This window comes from Dermochelys coriacea, chromosome 1, assembly GCF_009764565.3.
Source record: "Dermochelys coriacea isolate rDerCor1 chromosome 1, rDerCor1.pri.v4, whole genome shotgun sequence".
Taxonomy (NCBI): Eukaryota; Metazoa; Chordata; order Testudines; family Dermochelyidae; genus Dermochelys; species Dermochelys coriacea.
The window spans coordinates 121,596,306-121,603,861 of NC_050068.2; positions in this window are offsets into that span (position 1 = coordinate 121,596,306).

Below are 7,556 nucleotides of genomic sequence, written 5' to 3' on the forward strand. Positions count from 1 at the left end.
AAAATATATGGATGGATGGGTGTGAACTGTATTCTCCTACCCCCTCTATGCTTTAGAGAGGATTTACCTCTAGAGAAAGGTCAGATGTGTTTAATATTAGAATACTGGTGGGAGTGAGGGAGGAAATATCTTGGGATCTGAGAACAAAGTCTTGTGCATTAAAAAGAGAATATGTACAAGGACAAAAACAATTAATAACCACACCATAGGGGAGAGAGAAATTAACAGGGACTGCCTACAGTGGTGTTTAATCTATCAGTGACTGAAAGAAAATTAGGAAAGTTTATGGATGGTGCTTATTCACTGAGCGTTTGAAGAATTGCAAGAACCTCCAAATGGACAGATGAAATTTATACTTGGGAAACTTTAAAATAATACACCTTGGAAAAAATAGCTCAAACTTTTCATATAGGCTGATGGGCTGTGGTGTAAGGTTAGAACACTAGCCTGGGGCTCAGGAGAGCAAGGTTCTGTTACTTCATCTTCCCCAGACTTCCTCTGTGACAGAGATCCTCAAAATGAGGGGTGCACGCCCCTAAGGGAGATGTTAGGAATGTTTGGGGGGTCATGGCAGGGGTGGAGAGGGAGGACCACCCAGCCTCGCTCCTCCACCAGCTCTGCTTTGGCCCCACTCCAGTTATGGCCCCTGACCACAGCCCAACTGCAGCTCCACCTCCAGCCTGGCCCTGATCCCAGTCCTAGCCCCACCCCAAGTCCAGCCCCACCCCTTTGCTGTGGCTCCATTCCCAGATTTGTCCCCAGACTCATCCCCAGCCCAGCCTCAGCCCCTGGTCTTGGCTCCATTCCCAGCCCTGGCTCCAGACCTGCCCCCAGCTGCAGCCCCAGCCTCTTCCCCTTACCCCTGTCCACTTCCACCCCTGGGAGCCCCAGCCCTGGCTCCAGCGGGGGAACGGGTAAGGAGGGAAGTGACCCTGAAAAGTTTGGGGATCACTGCTCTATGATCTCTGGACAAGTCTCTGTGAATCTCAGGTTCCCACCTATGAAATGGGGATAATACCATGTCATTCCCTTGCAGGGGTGCTCTGAGACTAAAGACATTAAAAGACATCTGTGAGGTGCTGACATGTTACGGCAACAGGCTTTTGGGGAGGGAATGTATCAGAGTTAGACTTGGCCTCATTAGCTGGAATAAAAGATTTGGCATCTCTCTGGTAGCTCAGTAAAAGATGTCTGCGCTGTGTGAAACAGCAGTTAAAGATAAATTACAAAATAGATATAATTTATTGTATAGAACTGTCAAGATTATTCCCCACTCTGGCACTTTGAGTGCAGAAGGTGGGGGCCCACAAGGATTCTAAAAATTAATACTGCCACTCCAGGCTTGTATTACACTCCCAAGGTTACAGCTTTTCTCTGACCTTGGATGGGTAGATGCTGCCACCACCCAAGTGCAGAACCCCTTTGAGAGCCCAGGAACGTGCACTTGGGAATGCCTTCCTGTGGTGTACCTTCAAGCCCTTTCATCCCCGCCCCCTCCGGGGAAGAGCTGAGAAAGAAAAAAAAAGAAAATCAACTGTTGCCACCAAGTAATTAAACAACATGTGCACAAACCTCTTAAGACACAAATCCAATTCTGTTCTTAAAAAAGGTAAATTTTATTAATAAAAAAAAGAAAGAAAATACAATTGGGAACTCAGGCTATTGCTAGATTTTAAAAGAGTAACTACAAGAATTAAGCATCAGGAATAACTTTCTTGAGGACCAGCTTAAAGGTTACAAGCAAAACAAAAGCATCTGGGGTTAGCACAGAGGAATCCACAAGCCATAACAAAATAAAAGGAATAAACCTAATTGCATCATCCTCGACATTTCCTGATCTACTTACATATTTGCGGTTTTAAATTAGTAGTTTCTAGATATGATACTGATGGTTTTTTCATAACTGGCCCAAGCTCTTACAGAATAGCTGCTGTCCTCTTCGCCTTTCCCCAGGAGAACAACAACAGACAGACAAAAGGGGAGTCTTTTTTCAATTTTAAAAACTTCTAGCCTTCCCACTGGCTCTTTTGGCCAGGTGCACACTCACTTCCTTTTACCTATGTATCACAGTGAGACTTTTTAAATCTTTGCAGGTAGAGCAATTAGAGAACAGCTACTAAGAGGAATTTTATAGCTACTGGCTGTCTGGGTGTCCATAAAAGGAAGCTACCCTCCCTCTTCATTTATCACAAGAACATATAAATACTATGTCATTAAATAAAACAATAGTATGTCCTTTTGTTGGGGTATTGTTTTTAATAACGGTCACTTCACTTTAAGATAGCAAATCTAGAATAGGTCCAGGGAAGGCAAATGGTGTAGTTAAATGCACGAGGAAGAGGAAATCAGTACGGAAGAACAAAAGTGAGCATGAACTAAACTGAGATAGTTAATGTTATAAATGGTGGAGTAAAATGCTCATTTCCTTCTTTTGGTCCTGATCCAAAATCCACTGACAGCAATAGAGAGACTCCCTTAAACTTTGGTTGGTGTTGGTATGACAGGTTCACCCCCAGGGGTGCCACCTGGAACTGAGGTATCACTGAGCCCCCCTGGCCCACTAGCTTGGGCTCGCTTTTACACTGTCCTGCTGTGACAAGCTCAAAGCCCTTTCTAGCCTACACTTTCATCAGCATATATACTGGTAGGGACACATCCAGCTGCAGTTACATGCAGGCACTTTGACCAGCCGCTGCATGGAAGGTGACAGCTAGGGCAACAACCAGAGGCATCCGATGAAGTGAGCTGTAGCTCATGAAATCTTATGCTCAAATAAATTTGTTAGTCTCTAAGGTGTCACAAGTACTTCTGTTCTTTTTGCGGATACAGACTAACAGGGCTGCTACTCTGAAACCAGATGATGTCACTCTCCACCTTATATAGCTTTTGCATATGGCCAGGGTGGCGCGTTGTATGGGCCTGTGGTGCCTGTTCTCCACCAATATGAGAGCACAGGGGCCCGGCTGCTCCACCAAAGTTTGGGGCTGGGTCTCTCCCCCGGCCCCACCTGCCGCCCCTGCACACATCCCCCGGCGTGTCCCCCCAGGCCTCGCCTGCCACCCCCGGGCAATTTGAAAGGGCCTGGGGCCCCCGCTGCCACCACCGGTAGCGCAATGGGGCTAAGGCAGCTTCCTGCCCACCCTCTTCACTTCCAAAAGGGGCCATCACATTCCTTCAGCCCCGTGTGTGTGTGTCTCCACATGCCGCCCCCACACCGACATCGACTCTGCCAACTGCAGCCAATGGGAGCTGCAGGGGCAATGCCTGAGGGCAGCAATGTGAGGAGACCCCTCTGGCGCCCCAACTAGGAGCTGCACCAGAGGGAGGTGAGGTCATTTTCAGGAGCTGTCCAAGGTAAGCACAGCACCCCAACCCCCTGCCCCACCCCAGACCCCCACACCCCATACCCAAACTCCCTCCCAGAGCCTGCCCCCTGCACTCCCTCCCACAACCCAGCCTCCTGTCCCAGCCCAGAGCTCGCACCCAAACTCCTTCCCAGAGCCCAACCCCTCACCCCTCCGACACCCAAACTCCCTCCCAGAGCCTTAGGCAGATGTGTGTATGTGTGTTGGGGGGGGACTTGGACCTGTTCTGGGCACCACCAAAAATTATACAGACCTGCCACCCCTGCATATGGTGGGAACCCTTTGTTTCACAGCTTGGTCCCCAGACTGGGTCTGTGAAAAAACACTGACATCCCAAAATGGAGTCTAGAGAAATGCGGTCACATCATGTCTTTGTAGAATCATAGTAGTCATTACTCAGAGGCTGTCTGTAGCATTCTCAGGAAGGTTCCCCAGGTGGGAGATAAGCTTCTCCTAAGGCCTATTGCTTTCTTAAAGGGCCCGTTTCCCAACCACTGTCTAGAATAAAAGCATCTTGTCTAGTGGGTGTTCCCCTGGTGTAACTACATTGGAAATGCAGAGACAGTCAATATTCATAAGTTCAGACACAAAAATGATACATGCCTACAAATAGGATAATCATATTCAGCAAATCATAACTTTTCCAAGGACATTTCACATGATGTATCTTGCATAAAATACATCATAATTATGTCATAATCACATCATACTAATATCACTGAGAAGAATATGGGGTGCAGGATCACAGTGGGATCAGGTCTATTTTTTCTCGATTACAGAAAGAAGGGGACTCTTGCTTACAATAAATGTAGAATGAAGGATGGGTAATACAGGATTATGAAGTTATAGTTGAGTTCTGGAGTTCATTACCACAGGAGGCCATTCAGTTAAACACCACAAGAGGAGTTTTGTAAGGGCTGGCTGATTTGATGATAATTTATAACAATTGTAGCACTATATGCTCGCCTAACAACAGCAATCAGTTATCTTTCTTCAGGGTGCAAGGTAATCATTTGTGAATACCAGGAAGGGATTTTTTTTCAATATAGACCCCCACTGTACATTTGGACAGGTGTGCTAGAAGGGTTTCTGCTTTCTTTGACAGCATCTATTGAGGCTGCTGCAATGGAAGAGTAAATGATCCACATGCATGTGTATTTCAGTGCAACAGAAGAAATGTGCTAGGATTCACAGCACTGTTATTATTTGTATTACAGTAACAATGCCTAGAGGCTGCAGTCAGGACCTGGGTTCCATTGTGCTGTATGGTGAAGGCCTTGTCTGCACTAGAAGGGCTTTGCCGGTATATACCAGTAAAACACTCCTAGAGTAGACATTATACTAGCATAAAAGTGTGTTTGCCCATATAGCTTATTCTAGTTCAGGGAACAAAACAAGTTACACAGGCAAAAGTGCCTTTATGCTTTTACAGTAGGGCTTTGGCTGGCATAGCTATGTTGATAAAAATCACACCCATAACCACCATAGCTATGTCCAGAAAACTTTTAAGGGTACTTATGGCTGAAGACAGGGTCTCTGCATCAAAGAGTTTAGAATCTCATTTGGGACGACATGAGAAGTGGATAGAAGAGACAATAGGATGGGACTGGGGAGGGTGGACAAGGCCAGCTGGCTTGTACTGTGTAAAGGGTAAGGGGGGAGTAAGGGACTGATTCAACACTGCTTAACTCGTTTTAGATGACAGTACATGGTTTGATTTTGATGCAGTTACAGGAGTGAAGCAAGGCAGTAGTGAATCAGGCCCTGAATTAGTTACAGGAACAAGCTTCACCCAGAAACAGACACTGGAGCCTTTTCGATAGGTGGTATATTACACCAAAGGTGCTTCTGTTTAAGATTAAAGTTGCTGCCTCTGCTATACTGGAGAGAAAACAGAGGAGCTGGTTTCACCATTGTTTGGTGGTGATGCCCAGCTATTTAAATCCGCTTGGGATATTAGAGAGACAAGGTGCATGAGGTAATATCTTCTATTGGACCAACTTCTGCTGGTGAAAGAGAGAAGCTTCCCAGCTACAAGGAGCTCTTCTCCAGGTCTGGGAAAGGGTCACAGTGAAATACAAAGTGGAACAAATAGAAGATGTGCTAAGGACTTCCACTCAAGGTGAAGTGGGCCATTGACATACTTGTGCATTATGAACCAAGCAACCACTTTTTGTTTGATTACAGGTTTTTCTAGAGGGGACCCCGTGAGGACTAGATGATCCGTACCTCAGCTTTAAGAGCTAAGCCTCTTTCAGTCTGTGGTGGGTGGCAGGGCGGGATTCCTTACCGAACTGCCCATCAACCGCTCATTTTAAAAACCATCTCCACACACTTTTTTTCCCGGTGGGCGCTTGCCTCCTGCTATTAAACCGCAGCCTTCCAGACGGCTGCTGGAGAATCCGGCGTTACCCTGGGATCGCTTGCAAAGTGCTTCACGTGGCTTGCCCCTAGCAGAAGCTACCGGTGAGCTCAGCTGGAAAAGGAAAACAAAGCCCCTCTCCAGAAGTATTTCTCAGAGCAGCCGCAAGAGGCTCCTGCAGCCACGAAGAATCGTGCAAGTAGCAGCTCTTCCTTGTCGCCAGAAGAAGGAGAAGCCTCGGGATCTTACACTCCTGCCTGTGAACCCGAGAGAGCCATTCAGCTCTAGGACACATTTCCCTCGCACCTGGGGCAGAGGGAAATCGATCGGGGTTTCCGTACCTGCTGCTCCCAAAGACAAACTCTTCAGCACGCGTTGGAAGTGGGACCCTGGAGCTCCGTGTGACTCGCACGTAGCGATCGTCTCCTATTGCTCCGGGCATTTTTGCAGCTCTACAGTCAACCATCCGCCCTCGCGGACCGGGACAACCCTACCCGAAGGCCGCCCAGGAAAGGCCGCGCCCGCCAGCCGGCGGCGGCCCCCCGGGAGCTGTCCACGCCTCCGGTGCTGAATCTGAGGGGAGGCGCTGGGACTCGACAACCGCGAGCAGCGGCTGCTCATGCGCGTACGAAAAAACACACTTGCGAAACGCCCCAACACAAGTGGAAATCCCCGGAGAGACAGCCCCATATGATATAACACCCGCCGGTCCTAGTCCAGCTGGGACACCAGTTGAGCAAGGTCTCGCGCCAGCTTTTCCCCATTTCACCGCTGTGAACAATTGCACACAATGTTGTGTACAGCTCCGGTGCAGGCTTTTCTGAGCAGTGTGTCCGCTTGAGCAGGCGTCCTCGGACAGTCTGCCACCACGCAATTTCCTTACGCCCTTCAAGCTGGCGAAAGCGTGGCGGGTATTTGTAAAACTGTTGTTTATGTAACGCTTGCCTCTCTTCCCAAATCGCCAGGAACATTAAGATGCAGGAGTGGGTGGGTGAGATTCTGTGGCCGGCGTTGTGCAGGAGGTCGGACTGGATGATCGGAATGGTCCCTTCTCACCTTGGTATCTATGAATCTAGGTGGGAGTTTAAGATGAACTTTAACTTTAGATAATATACTTCCCAATAGGGAAGACAAATACAATGTATATTATATACTACATTGTTGAAGGAAAAGCCAACTTTCACTGAGACCTAAGATATCAATAGTTCCGTTTAGGAACAATGAGTTTGCAAAGGTACTAAATACATTCCTTCAGTAACATGCCCCTATAAATCTATCTTAGTCCGTTTTAGAGACCTGAAATATGGTCATTTATCCTAAAAATTGTTAATAATTGCAGATAACCTTTCAAATGAACATATCAAAGCATCGCAAAAGAGGACTCTTAATTTAAATAAGCATTTCAAAGCCCTACACTATGACATAAGCAGCATGGGGAATTTTAGAGCACTGAATATGAAAATGAAGCTTCCCTTTGAACTTCTGATCCGTCTTGTTTCAAAGAAGAGGAGGTTCCATCGTTAGCCTGGATTCCCCTGCTGGCGATATGAGGGAGATACAGATTTGATAACAGGTGATTAAAAATAATTTGCATTCAATGTAATTAGATAAAGTCAACACATAAGAACTAATGTATAATAGGACAAATGAAACTATAGGTTCCAGAAATGTGCACCATTAAAAGTTAAGTGCCCAGATCATGGTGAATTTCCTTTAAGCTGTTTCATTCCAATAATAAATAACTTCGGGAACAGAAATCCTTCTAGTTATCTCTTCAACTGTTTTTAGACTTCATATTACAAGTTATTCTGAGCACAAGGTAACAATTT